This window comes from Ambystoma mexicanum, chromosome 5p (genome assembly GCF_040938575.1).
Source record: "Ambystoma mexicanum isolate Mex_15411 chromosome 5p, UKY_AmexF1_1, whole genome shotgun sequence".
In the NCBI taxonomy this organism is placed as follows: Eukaryota; Metazoa; Chordata; class Amphibia; order Caudata; family Ambystomatidae; genus Ambystoma; species Ambystoma mexicanum.
The window spans coordinates 664,715,989-664,733,410 of record NC_090930.1 but is presented as its reverse complement, the minus strand read 5'-3'; the positions used below and the strand labels follow the sequence as shown (position 1 = coordinate 664,733,410).

General features: G+C 48.4%; 1 long non-coding RNA gene across 1 annotated transcript in view; it reads right to left on the bottom strand.

Moving 5' to 3' along the window:
* Positions 1–16,224, bottom strand: part of LOC138481691 (uncharacterized) — a 101,667-nt gene extending 85,443 nt beyond the window's left edge. Inside the window, exon 1 of the long non-coding RNA XR_011274335.1 lies at positions 16,165–16,224. This is a non-coding gene — a long non-coding RNA (uncharacterized lncRNA). The remainder of the gene's footprint in view (positions 1–16,164) is intronic.
* Positions 16,225–17,422: the final 1,198 nt, after the last annotated feature.

Here is a 17,422-nt window from a genome sequence, read left to right as displayed (position 1 = left end):
CAGATAAGGGTTGCAAGTACTCACCTACCCCTGGTGCACTCTGGACCAAACTTCGGCAGTCGAGTCCACTTCGGTTGCAGGTTCAAATGCAGCACTTCTGCGGCTCTGCAGCTTTCCGCCACAAAGTTACAGCATTGATTCCCAAACGAGACAGTGGCGATTTCTCCGCTCCTGTTGGATGGATCAGGCCAGTTTCACTGTAGCAGGCTTCAGGGCACAGAGGGGCACAGGTGCAAGGCACCTGCAAAGTTCATCACCACGGCTGGGCGGCAAGGTTCGTGCGCTCCCTCTTTGCTCCAGACCTGGGAATGCCAAGTATACAAAATTTGGTGTGAGAGTGCCATGAACAAAGAGCTTGCAATGTACCAAGTTTCAAAGGCCTCCTCGAAACGACGGCGGTATCAGAGCAAAGCCGGTCAGCCCACTGGTTGGCCGAGGGACACTTCCGAGAAGGCTTATTTGCAGGATTTGAGGAAGGTGCCGAGAATAGTTGGTCCCACTAATCCGATAGGCCAAAGCGTCTTCGCAGACCTTGTAGTTCGATCAGATGCAGAGGGGTCCAGCGGGACGACGGGGGCTCAGGGTGCAAAACCTTCCAGTGGGTCACCAGCGGCCCCTTGACTCAGCTTCTTAGTTACAGGATATTTGGCTCCTATCCTTCGTTCAGTGAGAACTCCAAAGATCTACATGGTATGGGTGTTTGGAACCTTCTCTTATCCAGAATTGCCTTCGCGCCAAAACGAAGAGGACCCAATGGGAGATCTGCTCACATACAGGCACACCATACATGGACCAATCACGGATCACGATGGTCCCAGGCATTCACAGCACACCAGATTCTCTGCCACCCAGGATGTGTATTTGAACCAGACAGTCCAATCCACATCCTGGAAGCACATACACAAGGCATGCAGAAGGCTGTGAAAGCTTGGTGTTTTACAAGAGAATGCATGCCCAAACAAGGACTGACCCGGGTCAGATCGACCTGGGGAAGTTGAAGGGGCAAGATGGCCAAAGGACAGGACAAAGAACCTTGTGGCATGGCCATTTTGGAGCCAGGCCACCTATTTGTGACAAACACAGTAAATGCGGTTTACCTGGCAGGAAAGGGTTAAAAATATATGAAAAGATAAGCTGCCACTAGCCCTGTCCAAGGCACATCTTCAACTCTCCTAAAAAATCATTTGAGGGTGTCTAAGGCCTTTAGAAATGACAGGAAGACCCAAGTACACTGTACTGTAAAAGTTGCAACATTGATAAGGACTAAGAGAAACAAAGTCTCCCAGTACTGCCTGTCTTTAAGGGCATGTCAGTGTTCCCATAACAAAGTTAGTGAAAAGCCCAGCAGAGTGCAACAGAAAGCTATACTCCACTGGCAAAGTCAGACCGTGGTGTAAAACAGCAGCAAAATGTTGGGGGTACGCAACTGGAGGGAATACTTCACATAAATGGGAATCTTTCCTAACACTCGTCCCTCCCAGACCAAGGGCAGGGGGAATTAATCCACCCCTGGATGAGTCTCATGTTCAGGTTGGTTAAACATTCTTGACAACCCATCAGCATTGCTATTTTGGACATCTGTCATATGCTCAATAGTGAAGTTAAAGCATTGAATTCTTATGGACCACCTGAGCAACTTTGGATTCTCGCCCTTCATGTTCATTAGCCACTTTAGGGTTTATGGTCAGTTTTCACAGTGAAGTGGGTCCCATAGATGTAGGGCCTCCGCTTCCATAGGGTCCACACAACAGAGAAATATTCTTTCTCTACTGTGGACCATCTGAGCTGTCTGTCCTTAAGCTGGCGACTAATGAAGCCAATAGGGTGTTGCTTACCCTTCTCATTTACTTGTGATAGTATAGCTCATGTCCCAGTGTCAGAGGCATCTGTCTGCACAATAAAAGGTCTTTGGTAATCAGGGGCCCTGAGAACAGGGGCCTGGTACAAGGAGTCTTTTAAGCCATTGAAGGCCTTCCCACACTCTTCAGACCAAGTTACCTCTTGTTGTGAGAGCAGTCAGAGGGGGAGCTATGGTACCATAGTCTGCCATGAAATATCTGTAGTACCCACTGAATCCTAAAAAGGCTCTCACTGGGGTTTGTGTAGTAGGGGTAGGCCAGTCTTGTACTGCTTGTACTGTACTGGGTAGAGGCTGTATCCTCCCTCCACATACTTCATGCCCAAGGTAGACCACTGAACCTTGTCCAATCTGGCTCTTACTGGCTGTTATGGTCAGGTTGGCCTTGAGAAGAGCCTGCAACACAATCCTAAGATGCTTCACATGATCCTGCCAGGTGGCACTGAAGACTGCTACATCATCTAGATATGCTAGACATAATTCATCCAACCCATTCAGGACATGATTCACAATCCTCTGTAAAGTGACAGCTGCATTCTTCAACCCAAAAGGCATTACCCCAAATTGGTAAAGACCCTCTGGTGTTGATAAAGCTGTCTTCTTGGCATGTTCTGCAAGGGCTATTTGCCAATAGCCTGTAGTGAGGTCAAATGTGCTGAGGTATTTGGAGGCACCCAAAGTATCCACCAGCTCATCTGTTCTAGGCAAGGGGTGTGCATCTGTCTTGGTGACAGCATTCAGAGCCCTGTAATCCACACAGAACCTCAACTCAGAGGTGCCTGCCTTTGGAACCAAAACCACTGCGCTGGACCAAGGACTACTAGAGGGTTCAATCACCCCAAGATCCAACATTTTGTTGACCTCTGTCTTAATGTAAGACCTTACGTTGTGTCACATCCTGTTTCACCTACTTTTGGTAGACACACTGTCTCCAGTGTGGATGTCATGTTTTCACCAAGGTGTCAAACTAGGAGCTTGTGACAACAAGGGGGGGGGGGCACTGCCTCAGCAAACTTTACACCTTTACTTGTTGATCAGAAGTCAGGTGAGGGGCCACTTTGATACCCTCAATGGAGTTATCTGAAGGACTGCCCTCGAACAGGTCAGGGAGAGGTTCTGACTCCTCCTCCTCAACATCTGAAGCCAGCAGCAGTTCAGCGATTTCAACACTTGGGCTGAAAACCTTCAGTCTATTTACATGGAACACTTTTGGAGCTTGTCCAAGTCTTCCAAGGTCCACTAAATAGTTGACCTCAACAAGTGACTCCGCCACTGTGTGAGGGCCTGACCATTTGTCCTGTAAAGCTGTAGGCCTTGTAGGATTCATGATCAGGATTTGCTGATCTGGTGAGAAATTGATGAGGACAGCTTTCTGGTCATACCAGTGTTTCACCAGTGCTTGCCCTGCCTTCAGTTCCTCACTAGCCAGACCTATCAGGAGTACCATGCTCTTTCTGAGCCCTAGCACATAGTCTACTACATTGGTAGTGATAGGGGGAGTGGGCATCTCCCATCCCTCTTTGACTACTACAAAGGGTCCCCTCATAGGGTGACCAAACAGAAGCTCGAAGGGGCTGAAGCCAACACCCTCCTGAGGTACTTCCCTGTAGGCAAACAGTAAGCATGGTAAAAGAAGATCCCATTCCCTTCTTTGGTGCTCTTCTAGAGCCCCAATCATGCTTTTAAGGGTTTTGTTAAACTGTTCAATGAGACTACTGGTTTGTGGGTGGTTTGCGGATGAAAACTTATAGGTGACACCACATTCCTTCCACATGGCCTGCATATATTTTGACAGAAAGTTGCTGCCCCTATCAGACACAATTTATTTAGTGAAGACAACCCTACTAAATATGTCAAGTAAAGCTTTTGCAACTGACTTGGCAGTCACAGGGGGTCATTCCGAGGTTGGATGTAGCCATGGTACTATTAGCACCATGGCTACCCCCATACCGCATACTGGGTCCGGTTCCCCGAATGGGAAAATACTGGGCCATTCCAACCTTGGAGGACCCTGTATTTCCCTATTCAGGGAACCCATCCCCATTCTCATTCAAGCCCCCATATAGCTTAATGGGAATGGAGAGGGAGCTAACCACAGGCCCGTTAATAACGGGCCCTTTGCTAGCTCCCTGCTCTGGTAGCGCCCTTTGCGGGTCCCGCGAGAATACTCGTAATAGGGCGGTAAGAGGTTAATGGCACCGGCACGATTACCGGTGCCGTTAACACCTTACCGCCCAGCTCGGATTGAGGCCCACAGTCTTCAATGCGATGGCCTCAGGATACCTGGTGGCATGGTCAACCAGCACCAGGATGAACCTATTGCCTGACAATTTTTGGGGGTGGAGGGGACCAACAATGCCAATCCCTACCCTCTCAAATGGTACCCCCACAACTGGGAGTGGTACCAATGGGGCTTGGATTGTTGTACCACTTTTCCCAGATAACTAGCATGTGGCACAACTCCTGCAGTGACTTTCTACTTGCACCCCCATCTTGGGCCAGTAGAAGTGCACGGATAACCTTTGCTTGGTTCTCTTGTTACCAATGTGACCAACAAGGGGGACTTCATGCGCCAACTGCAAGAGGAAGGATCTTCCAGCAAGAGGTACCACCGACCTCCTTTGGTCTCCTTCTGTAGACTCTGTAGGCTCACTGTAAAGGAGCCCACCTTCCCAATAAATCCTATGCTTCCCAGGAGGTTCACCCTCCAGCTGGGAGCAGGCCTGTCTCATTAGGCCTTCCAAAGATGGGTACTCACATTGGCACTTACTGAACTGAACCCTGTGAGGGCCACCTTCCACTAACAAACTCTGTAGTTCAGGATGGTCATTGGGATCAAGGATTTCAGGCAACACCTCTTCCTCATCAGGTGCAGGTGTTTCACCAACTGCCTCCACCTCAGTGGTAGGTGAGTTAGGGGCAATATTTTCTTTCCCTCTTTTACATTTTCTGACTCTTTTAGCCTTGGGTTTCCCCTTTGGCTTAGGCATGACATTGGACTTGGCCAATGCAGCCCTGGTTTGTGACATTGTGCAGGGTCGCTCTGCTGTGTCACCCACAAGCCTTAAAGCTCTGAGAGCATTCACCAGAAGGACATTTCCTGGGACATCTCTCTGAATGCTCACTGGAATCCTAACTACTGTACCATTTTTAGTAAGATGTGCAGGCATAACTGGGAACTTGAGAGGTGGGCCATCAGCCAAATTAGTGGGCAACAGGTGATCTCTGACATCTTCCTCTGCGCCTACCAAGGTAGAATCCACTACAGTTCTGCTGCACCCACTAGCCCTAAGGGCAGGAGTGTCAACTCCATTGACTAGCACAATGTCTTTAAAATAGTGCTTGGTATTATCAGGAATCCTAGCATAAGCCTCTGAGACGTTAGGCTCCCAGAAACCCAGGTAAACTAAAACTACTTCAGATTCTATCCCAATGGGGAAGGAGTCTGAAGAGAAGGATGCCCATGTGATCCCTTCTTCCTCATAGGAGGAGAAGACCAGATTCACAGAGTGGACCCCCAAGGTTTTGACCTTATATCTGGGGTCCCCCTTCACATGGACACTTGATCCACAAGGCACACAAGATCCACTGTGTCTTGGGACATATGGAGGCTTATTGTAACCAGTGTTCTGTTTATGATGATGACCTCCACTAGCCTGTGTGTTCTCTTGTGACTTACCCTTACATTTCATTTTGTGGCTCTTTTGGGAGGATGTTTTATCAGATCCCCCACCCTCCTTATCTTTGGACTTTTTCCCCTCCTTCTGCTAACCAGGATAAGTCTTGTCCTTATGGGACAATCTATGTGACACCCACAGATCTGCTGCTATGGCCAGCTTCCTAGGATCGAACTCCCTTGAATCTGCCAAATGCTGCTTAAGCTCAGGGGTACAATATGTAAAAATATGTTCAAGCATGACAAGACATATCATACCCTCAGAGGTGGAGTCCTTATAGCCTTCAACTCAGCCAGTCAAGTTCTTTAAAGAATCAGTCACATATGACACCCAAGTACTATCTTCTTTCTTTGTGTACTCTCTAAACCTCTTCTTGTATTGGGCAGGAGTCTTCCCAAACTTTAAGATGAAAGTTTGCTTCAACATTGTAAAATCTACTCTTTCAGCTTTTGACATCTCCATAATAGCACTGCAGCCAGAATGGGGTAGTCTTCTGAGCAATCATGCAATCTCATCAACATTCACAACCTCTCGAACTTCACATTAATACTCAAATTCATTCAGTTAGTCCACAATGTATTTTTTTTCATCATACACAATGAGCAGATCTTTGTGAAATTGTGGATGAGAGGAGGACCGATTCCCATGTCCAGATCCCTTGGATCCGTTGGAAACTTGAAGCTTGGCCAGTTCCAACTGGTGATCCCTGTCCTTCTGTTTTTCTGCCTGCTCTATCTTCAGCTTAGCCATGTGAAATTCAAGCTGAATTCCAGAATGACCTCAGCATCAGAGCTTGCAGAGGAAACATTGGACATTGCATCCTCACTGTCCTCTTGGGCACCATGGATGAGGGCAGCGACAGAACTGCTAGTTCTGCCAGTGGAAGCAGCTCCAAAACCTTCTACACTCTCATCTGAGGTTATGGCATCAGGTTGCAACTCTTGCCATTCCATGATTCTTTGAATCATTTCCGAATTTGTACCTTGAGCAGGTAAACCTCTCTCAACACACATCATTCTAGGTGTTTCCGATTTAGAAGCTTTTAAGGTTACATTGATAATTGTTTCCATAATTCTATATAGGTTTATAGCCTTTACAGTTATCACTACTAGGTCACTATGTGTCCTGGGTAGGGGTAATCTGAAATGCCTTCACTAGCGTGCAACACTGGATACCTATCCCACCGCTGTACACCAATTTGTTAAGATGGATTTCTGAAATCTGATCTGGTGAGCAGGGGGTCAGAAGGCCAGCCTAGTTTCTTGGACCAAGGTAACCTTCTGGACAAGCCAGAACAATCAAGGTAGCATTGGCGGTGGTCAAGACTAGGTCTCAGGAGTGGTGAGGGTGACTGAAAGACCTCAATGAGCACACAGAGTAAGGACATTTACAAATCACTCCCAGTTAGGTGTAGATATATTACAAATAGATGAACTGGATATCCTAGCCCATTTGATGAGTAGCAATTACCCTTAAGAAGGATGGAGATGCAGATTTTATTAAGCAAAACAAAATCAGTGGTGTGTTGACCTGCGTCATTACCAACTTCATCCTCCGTGGCAAACTAAAAAAACCTATTGAAGGAAGTGATAGGCTCTAAATGAATATCTAAGTGTAAGTTCCATATCAGTATAGAACAGTGAAGGAAAGTGATAGGGTACTTAACATCAAGTGGGGCAACTAAGCCCTCCCCTTAAAATGGCCAATATGAACGTCACTAAATACACAATGTCCCATTGGCTACACAAACTATAGGACCCTTAGTTACGCGGTCCCACACAATTGGTTGTCTTCTAAACCCTGTCAGTACTTTTCCACCTACATCTAGTAGCTTGCACACTGAACATCCAGGTGCTGGTGAGCTCGTCTTAACACTAGCTTCCCATCAATTAGCTAATCAATCCATCATCACTTCAATGGTCCAGTGTCAATTAGGGCTTTGAACTCGGTCTTGAGTTTGTACTGTGCTCTGAGAAATTTTAAGGAGTGTGGGCACAGCCTGCCCTCATGCGTAGGTGTGACCACCTCGATCTTCCAACTTCATTCTTCGATGTGACTGGAGACCATGGAATCAAGTTTTTTAGTGTATTAAAATATTATTTTCTAACAGTCCTCTGACATCTTTTGTTTTGATCATGCCTTCTGAAAAGGCATTTCTGTTCTTTCACACGATTTGTATCCAATGGCAGTTCACTCCAGATGGATAAGACCTTAGCTTCTTTGCTCATCTAACTCCTTCTGCTGAGATTAATTTTGTAATTCACTTTGCTTTTTAACTGTGACACACTGAAATGAGCCATTCTTGCTAATTTCCAGAACTGCTTACAATGCGTAGTGAAACATACATCCTTTACTCATCCACATGCATATATATATATATATATATATATATATATATATATATATATATATATATATATATATATATATATATTGACGCGTGCCGCAATCTAATTACTATAAAGCTAGCCTCAAGAATACTTTGTCTGATTGCGTTTCTGTTGAACGTATAAACTAGCTTAATATCTTCATCTGTTTCTGTGGCATAAGCTTCCTCACCTTGATCCCAAGAAGTCACTTATCCTTGGTGCTTTCTTGATGCCTTATAGAATATCTACATTCTCTGGTCTCTGCATCTCTTCTACAGACGTCAGCTTGATTCTGTGTGATGTCACCATTAATTTTTGCCATTTATCTGCTCTGCTTCTTCAGGAATCTCATTCAAATGGCCATCATATTTTCTTGTATATAGGTATGGTTTTCTCAATGGGTACCTTCCCTCCCAGATTTTGTTAGGTGTTGGTACACTTACTGGCACTGCACAGAGACCATGCTCTTTGTCTGTTCAATTGCTCCGAGTATGTCTCATACTCTGGTTTCCAACAGACAGGTAATATGGGTGGGGCGGTTGGAGTAGGGGTACTTGGCTCCTCCTCTACACTCCCCCCTCTAAACTCCCACCTCTGCGCAATTCATCGACCACTCTCTCATCCTCCTCCACATCTAGACATCCTTATGTAAAGAAATGCTTCTTTGGGTCCCATATCTTTATGACTCCCTTCAGGCATTCTGCTGACTTCACATGCTCATCTTTTTTCCATGTCATGAGCATGCATTTCCCACATACTTCCTATAGTTCTTTGGAAAGAGGAGCTTCGTTCCCTCAGGTGCATTAATATTGGCCTTCACAAAGTCTCTGATTTCTTCATCTTTCAGGTCTCTGGCTTTCCATCCTGGCTGAACATCGATCATGATCTTCATCCCTATGGCTTTCTTTGCTTTCTTCTAGCATTGCACTGTGAGATTATTATCTTGATCACACAGAATCCAAGCAACACCAACACTATCAGGGCTCCAAGAAACTTGAACATGTCTGCCATCCATTGTAGAATCCAAGAGAACAGTGATCCAAACCAGCTATCATCAGCAATGTCTTCCAGTTAGTCTATCATCTGTCCATGGAGTTTCTTCAGCATGTCTATGGTCTCTGTCAAGGTTCCATTCTCGTCATCATGAGAAGGTATAAATGTGCAACATGACTCTGCAATTTTTGCACAAACACCTCCATCCATATCTGTGATCATGTCCAAGACGTATCTATTCTGGAGAATCATCAGTCTGATGGCTCTCATTTCTTCTCGAATTGCATTGAATCCCTTTATTGTAGTGTTAATTGTCTGTAGCAATTCCCACCTGGTTATCTGTAACCACTTGGTGTTTGCTCCAACCTGGATTCTTGGCATGAAGATCAATGTGAACACTGGAGAAGTCTGGCTAAACAGTCTATGTTCATATGGGATAGAGTCAACATTTTCTATTGATTTGGCTGAGAAATAGTTCTCTCTCTTCATCCTCTTTATCAGCTGCACAGATCTCTTCTTCCTCAGATGAGCATCTGCTTTTGGAAAACTGTCAAGATTCAGATCACTCTTTGGAATCACCAATGTTGGAACATGGACATTCACCAGTGTGCATATTCCTCCCCAGTCTTTAGGTAACTTCATGTATGCCTTGGATCCACAAGCCCAATAGTGATCCATGATTACTGCTGTTCCTTGCACCATTGCTGGCACATCAAATATTCGACCACAATTCTGATTCTCTCCAACTTTTCTTGTGCCATTATTTCTGAAACGCAGCTTTGAACTTTCCAATGGCACTATCTGCAAGGGTCCTCCCCTGTCTTCGACCCAAGTTAGTAGCTTACCTATTCCTGGCCATAATGGCTTTCAGCCATCCTGCTCAATGTCAATGGCAGATTTGTAACAACCAATGACCACCCAGGTTCTGCAGATCACCACTCCTTCTTCCCATCCGTCTGGTGATAATACTGATTCTCAGATCTGCATCTGTCCCCTGTTCTTCCATCTTCGAATGTCCTCTGCATATTTTCTTGGACTCTCCAGTTTTTTCTTTACTTCCCATCTGATTCCAGCTCCCTTTACTCCAGGCTTTTCGTATCTGATCACATGATTCTTCGTATGGGCTCTGTTTCTTGTCTATGTATCTTGAATCTAGTCACCTTCGTCTGGATCTGTCCATTCAGTTGCCCACTTGAGAAAGGCATCTTGGCCCGTGAACTGCCCTCTGGTTTTGCAAAGCGCTATGTGTGAAAGACAGTGAGCTGTCTGGATATCTATTTCAATAGCAATGAAGATTTTTGACTTCCCCATACTGTAAGGCAGTAATGCACACACAAAGCATTCCTCCTTTGAGGTCCGTCTTCTGACTTCTTTCATATGCTGATACCAGATGTTGTTTCCCAAGTATGCCGTGCTGTCCAGGTAAACATTTAATTCATATTTATCTTCCTGGGTGCTTCTTTTAGGCCTAATTCTTATCATGTGGCCTTCAATAATCATGTCATGAAGTGTACCAGCATAACATCTTTCTGGATAAATCATAGGCATATCTATCAGTGGTGGCGGTACACCTACATGTGTTGTCTAAGTAGGAGAAAGTTCAGAAAGTTTCATCCTCTCAACATACCATTTGGGCATGAAAATGTCTCGCAAAATCTCATGTGTGACTGTCTTTTGGGAATTATCTTTGGGTCATTTAATACAGGACCAGGTGTTTCTGCATGTATTACTGGTGCAGGGCCACTCTCTAACAACTCTTTGTCTTGCCTGTTTTGCCAAGCCTGTCTCTGGCATCCAAAATGAGTTTCTAAGACATCTTTTGTATGTGAATGATTAGTAATGGCACTTATCTCAGGTTTAGGCAATTTGTCATCTTTCTTTCGGACAGGAATGACTATATAGGGTCTGGGCCACCTAGTAGTTGCCAGGTTTACATTTTCCTTCTGCTCAGGAGCATGCACAGGAGTCTTAGCTCCATTTGCACCAATGTAGAAAGCTGTGCATATAGTCAGTGAAAGCATTACGATTATAAACACAATGCAAGTGTAAATGACACAAAGGTAAGTCACTTTACCGCATCTACTTCTTGGACAACATGAGCGTCTCTCTGTGTTAGGCATGATGATGCTACTATTCATGCTACCCATCTTTACTGCCCGAGGAAGGAAAAACTCAAACTTTAATGCATCAGCATTGTGAACTGTCTCTGGAAGCTGCTGTCTTGACTCAGAAATTCGTCCTCAATCAATTATCTGCTTACTGGATGATAAGAACAAATTCTTTTACTGTATTTCTGGAACCAGTCTTTTCCCAGTCAAAATATAGATGCCTCCTTAGTATGAAAAATGGACCTCAGTAAGTCTAAATAAGCTCGATGACATAGGCTCCCAGTCAATGCTTCAAATCTGCTTCAACCCAGATGACATGATGAATTTCTTTCAGCATGAACCAAGAATCTTTCTTTATCAGCAACCTCTCAATCTGTCCCTCGAAGCAAACGTTTCACACCGATCTGTGAGTTCACTCAGAATATATGCTCACTTGGATTATAATGCCTTCCAAGATTACATTAAAGTGTGCAGTGTTTCTATGATCCCTTAGGAAGGTGAGTACATCAGTGTGCCTTCCAACAAGATGTGGGTATTCCTCAATCAGAAAAAAGAACACCACACTGACTGGTCTATGAGCTGTATCAGTCAATAGGAGCATTTGTGCTCTCCTCACTGTACTCAGGCAATTGCAAAGTCTGTTCAGCAATAACTGTAAGCAATCTTCTTATAACTTGACCATTCTTAGGATCTCGCAAAAAAGCTGGAATGCGAGTAGTTCTCCCCACCAGCGAAGGATAACAACACAACAACTCGAAATAAGTAAGAACCAGTCGAGAAAGGTCATCACTTGGTAACACCATAGCAAATCCAAACAGGAACTCAGTGTGAAATGAATCAGGGTACTGCATCCTCTTCCAATTGCTGTAACCACGATCAGAATCTGGCATACTTCACTTCTTATCAAGGCTTAAGCATGCCTCAGTCCAAAGTTTTTTAGCAAGCTTCTCTGTGGCTTTAAGAACAAAAGATCTTGATATGATATGATATGATATGGTATTTGTAACGCGCCTATACACAGGTGTTTCAAGGCGCGACGAGGCAGGGAGGGGAGGAACAAGGGGAGACAGACAACGATCCTACTAGGCCAGGTGTCATTCAGATCGCGCAAGTGCAGGGGTGGGGGAGGGGGAAAAGTGCAAGGGGAAGGGGAGGGGGGGAAGTGCAGTACAAGGTAAGTGGCGTAAAGTAATAAATAAATAGGGCCAGCTGGTGGCAAGTGCAAGGTAAGTGCAGAACAAGTGCTGGGGAAGGGGGGGCTGTAGGGATACAGAGACAGTCCCGCAGTGCAGAGGGGTTCCAGGGCATCAGTGCAAGTGGAGAGTGGCTGGGCCCAGGGCGAGGCCGTTTAGAGAGGTCCAGTTGCAGGATCAGTGCAGTTTCAGTGAAGAATATGAGCTGTTCAGCAGGGGAGAGGGAGAGAGAAAGCAGAAGCAAAGAGGAAAGTTTTGAGGTGCTTCCGGAACCGGAGATGGTTCTCCTCGAGTTTCAGGGAGGCAGGAAGGCTGTTCCAGAGGGAGGCCCCTGCCGCGGAGAGAGATCTACCCCCAGCTCGTTGCTTCGAGAAGCGGCTGACCCTGAGGGAGTTGGAGGCGGATGAGCGAAGGGCTCGGGAAGGAAGATATTTGGGAAGAGAGAGTTGAAGGTATTTAGGACCCAGGCCCCAGAAGGCCTTGTGGACAATGCAGATGGTTTTGAACTTTATCCTCGCAGCCACTGGGAGCCAGTGTAGAGATTTCAGTCCTGGAGAGATACGATCCCTGGGCTTGAGGCCAAGGACAAGTCTCGCAGTTCTGTTCTGGATGAGTTGCAGAGGGCGGAGAGTGGAGGCAGGCAGATTAAGATAGAGGCTGTTACAGTAATCCAGCTTCGAGAGAACCAGGGCTCGGGAGACAGTGAGCTTCTGGGGGAAGGAGAGGAAGGGAACAATACCTCTGAGGAGGTGCAGCTGGTAGTGTGACCTCTTGGCGACGTCAGAAATATGAGGAGAGAAGGAGAGTGTGGAGTCGAAGATGACCCCAAGGTTTTTTGCCTTGCAGGTAGGAGCAGGGAGGGGGCCAAGGGAGGCAGGCCAGAGAGCTGCAGGGAAGGAGGGAGTGGGAGTACCGATGAGTAGAATCTCAGTCTTACTGGCATTAAGGCAGAGGTCATTGGCGGCACACCATTCTTGGATAGCAGACAGACAGTCAGAGATGAGGGAAGGAGAGGGGGAGGCTGAGGGTAGCCTGAAAATGAGCTGGGTATCGTCCGCATAGCACTGGAAATTAGGGCAGAGAGCGGCGATGCGGTGGGCAAGGAGTGCCAGATACTGGTTGAACAGCCAGGGAGAGAGATTAGATCCCTGGGGGACACCACAGGTGGAGAAAAAGATGTCGGAGAGGAAGGACCCCAGTTGGACTTGGGAGGGTCGATTTGAAAGGAAAGAGGTCAGCCACGCCAGAGCCTGACCAGTGATACCCAGGTTTTCCCGGAGACGGTTGAGCAGGATGGCATGGTTGACAGTGTCAAAGGCAGAGGAGAGATCGAGCAGAATGAGAACACACGGAGTGTTGGAGTCGAGGTTCAAGAGCAGGTCTTCACGGATGTTCAGGAGAGCAGTTTCCGTGCTTCTGGCAGCTCTGAAGCCAGATTGATGGTCATGAAGACTACCAACAGATTCAGCATGGAGGTTAAGCTGGGAGATGGCCAGTTTCTCCAGGAGCTTGCCCAGGAAGGGAGTGATGGAGATAGTCGGACTTGTCTGGAAACCTCGTCAGCAGAGAAAGGTGGAAAGGCAGAGAAAGAGGGAGGAGGGGTGACTGCAGAAGGGCCAGAGGAAGAGCCGGGAAGGGAGGGAGGGAGGTGACAGGAGGAGAGCGAGGACAGGATGTCCTGAGTTTTTGAGATGAAGTGAGAGGCCAGTTCAGTGCAGAGGGCCTGGGAGGGGACAGGAGAGGTAGAGACTGCAACAGGGTTGGCCAGCTCCTTGCAGATTTTAAAGAGTTCGGCGGAGTTGTTTGATGCCGCAGAGATGCGGGCTTGGATAAGGGCTCTCTTCTTGGTGAGAACGGAGAGCCGGTACTGCCTTTGGAGCAGGGGGCAGGCCAGTTTGTCAGAGGATGAACATGATGCACGCCATTTCCTCTCGGCAACCCTGCACTTGCGTTTTAGGGTGACGAGATCCGAGTCATACCAGGAGTTACATTTGGCTTTGGGCTTCAGGCGGATTCTCATGACGGGGGCAAGGATATCAAGAGTAACAGATATAGCAGAGTGGAGCATGGAGAGGGCTGTGTCAGGGTGGGAGTCAGCCGAAGGGGCAGGGGGGGGCGAGAAGGTAGCAGCGAAAGCCTCAACTGACACACGCTTCATGGGTCGGATGACCGAGAAGGTGGGTGGCAGTGAAGAGGGAGGCTTTGCCTGTGGGGTAGGGAGGGTGAGGTGGGAGGATAGGAGAAAGTGATCACTCCAGGAGAGAGGAGTGGAGAGAGGGACGGAGAGGGGAAGGTCAGAAGAGATCAGAGCATCAAGAGTGTGCCCAGCAGAGTGAGTAGGCCCAGACGGGAGAATAGAGAGTGAGAGAGAGTCGCAGAGGTCACGGAAGAGACCAGTGGGGGGACTGGAGGCATCAAGGTGGATGTTGAAGTCGCCAAGAAAGAGGAGTTGAGTGGTTGAGGACAGGAGTGAGGAGGAGAGGTCAGCCCACTCAGAGAGGAAGGAGGAAATCTGACCAGGTGGCCGATAGATAGTAGCCACGGTAAGGGAATGGCTAGGAGAGAGAGAGAGTCAGCAGACAAGACATTCAAAAGAGGAGTAGGTCTGCGTAGGAGTGACAGTGGCAGGAATCCACTCAGGGAAGATAAGGGCAACACCACCCCCTGCACGGTTAGGCCTGGGCATGGAGAGGATCTTGTAACCGTCAGGTAGGAGTGTGTCAAAGCTGGTGGCAGAGCTGGCTGTGAACCATGTCTCAGTGAGACAAAGGACGTCGAGGTCCAGTTCCTCAAGAAGGTGACAGATATCGGAGGAGTGCTTGATGGCAGAGCGAGTGTTTAGAGTGGCAATGTGGAGAAGGCTGCCATCCTTGAAGAACTTCCGGGGAGGGGTACAGATCAGAGGTACGCCCTGCGGAGGTATTGAAGAAGGAGGTGAAGAAGGAGCACGAGAGGGGGCAGGGAGGGAGGGTAGAGGCAAGGTAGAGGAGGGGGGACAGCAGGAGAGGAGAGGAAGTTGATGAGGTGTGGGAAGCGTCTATCGAAGAGGTGAAGGTTGGCCTGAGGGCCTTGGACCAAGACGGTCCCATTAGCGTAGACATTAATGATGGCCTTAGAGGAGCGGAAGGGGGCCAAGAGGACATCCCAACGGCTGCAACCATTAATGGGAGAGGAGGAGAAAGGAGAGAGCACAGAGACCATATGAAGGGTCCATAGGTCAGGCGAAGGCACGAAAAAGGGGATGTCAGTGAGAGTTTCCTTAGAGCAGGCATTAGTGTAGGTGTCAGCGATAGGGAGGCCTGGGTTGGAGACCAGGATGTCCTTTTTAAACTTTTTCCTACCAGATTTAGTGAGGAGAGCAGGATAGTCAATGGAGAAGCAGTTAGAGAAGATAGGCGAGACAGAGAGCACCATGGAGTAGAAGGGAGGGGAGGGGGGGTGGGGGAGACAGACGAAATGAGAGCACGCAGACAGGAAGTGAGCGGCAAGCACAAGTTACCACAACTAGAGCAAACAGTAAAGCGTATTAGGTAACCGGGCCACCTAAGTTTGAGAATCCTGCGAGGGGAGAAAAACACCCTAGTTTACCTCAACTGTGAATACAGTGAGGCAAGGCCCCATGCGGATGTAACCAGGCGTAGGAGGGGTGGGCCGGGGAACGGAGAACAGGTGGAACTGGCGCCTGGCGTCCCCTGCGGACACCTGCAGACACACAGGGAGCCGCACTGTAGGAGTCGCCCTTGGCCTGGGGCCCTTAGCCGCGGGGGCTGCCGGGCAGAGGGCTGCCCAGGAGGGGGGAGGTTATAGGCAGAGGGAGAGGAAGGGGGGGGGGGGTGGTTTGGGCGGGCCGGGAGGTGGGGAGGGAGAGGAAGACCAGGAAGTGGGAGGGGGAGCAGGAGCAGGCCAAACACTGCGCTAGGAGCGCGAAGAAACAAACTTATTTTTACAATAAGAATAAACACTCACGGAGGCCCAGGCAGGGCTTCCCAGGCCTGCTGTTCCCCTCAGGCCACCGGCGACCGCTCTCCACGCTCAGCTGGAGAAAGAAGCGAGCGGGGGGAACGGCCGTCGAGTAGGCCAGAGGGGAGGCAGGCACACAGCCAATCAGAGGGGGGGGTGGGCGGGCAGGGAGGCGGGGAGGGAGAGGAAGACCAGGAAGTGGGAGGGGGAGCAGGAGCAGGCCAAACACCGCGCTAGGAGCGCGAAGAAACAAACTTATTTTTACAATAAGAATAAACGCTCACGGAGGCCCAGGCAGGGCTTCCCAGGCCTGCTGTTCCCCTCAGGCCACCGGCGACCGCTCTCCACGCTCAGCTGGAGAAAGAAGCGAGCGGGGGGAACGGCCGTCGAGTAGGCCAGAGGGGAGGCAGGCACACAGCCAATCAGAGGGGGGGGTGGGCGGGCAGGGAGGTGGGGAGGGAGAGGAACACCAGGAAGTGGGAGGGGGAGCAGGAGCAGGCCAAACACCGCGCTAGGAGCGCGAAGAAACAAACTTATTTTTACAATAAGAATAAACACTCACGGAGGCCCAGGCAGGGCTTCCCAGGCCTGCTGTTCCCCTCAGGCCACCGGCGACCGCTCTCCACGCTCAGCTCACCCAGGGGCGCTGCCAAGAAGTGGCCAGGGGGGGGCCACTGGCACCCTTATAAAAATGCTGCCCCCCCATCGGCCAACCCGCTCGCGAAAAAGCCTGTGATGGGCTGGAGAGTCAGGACCAATGGACCCGGAAAAAAATACAGCCTGACGCGCATTTCTGCTTTGGCAATTGGCTCAGGCTTCACAGGCTGTGTTTATTTCCGGGTTTCCATCCTTCCTCAGGCTCAGGCAGCATGGTTGTGCCATGCGCAGTACGTTTATACACGCTGCCAATATGTTTGGATTGGCACTGCAAAGGAGGCCTGGGGGCTGTCGCGGTGCTGAGAGATTCCATTTCAGGGCTGAGGTAAGCAGAAGCAGAGTGCGTCTGTGTGTCGTGGGTCTCAGTAGATTTATTTCTGCAACCCTGTATCGCCCCCTAAACGCTTTCAGGCTCAATCAGAAGGCTGCTGGTCTGGAGCATTAATGAGATGTGTATTCTTCTCCCGAAAAGAAGACTGCCATTTGCAATATAAACGCTGTGTTCTTTGCTTTTTTCAGTTTTGAGGAAACACTGTTATCAACAACACCAAGGTTTATCATAGCCTTTGCTCACCAGTACGCTACTAGAAAGCATGTTGTGTATCAT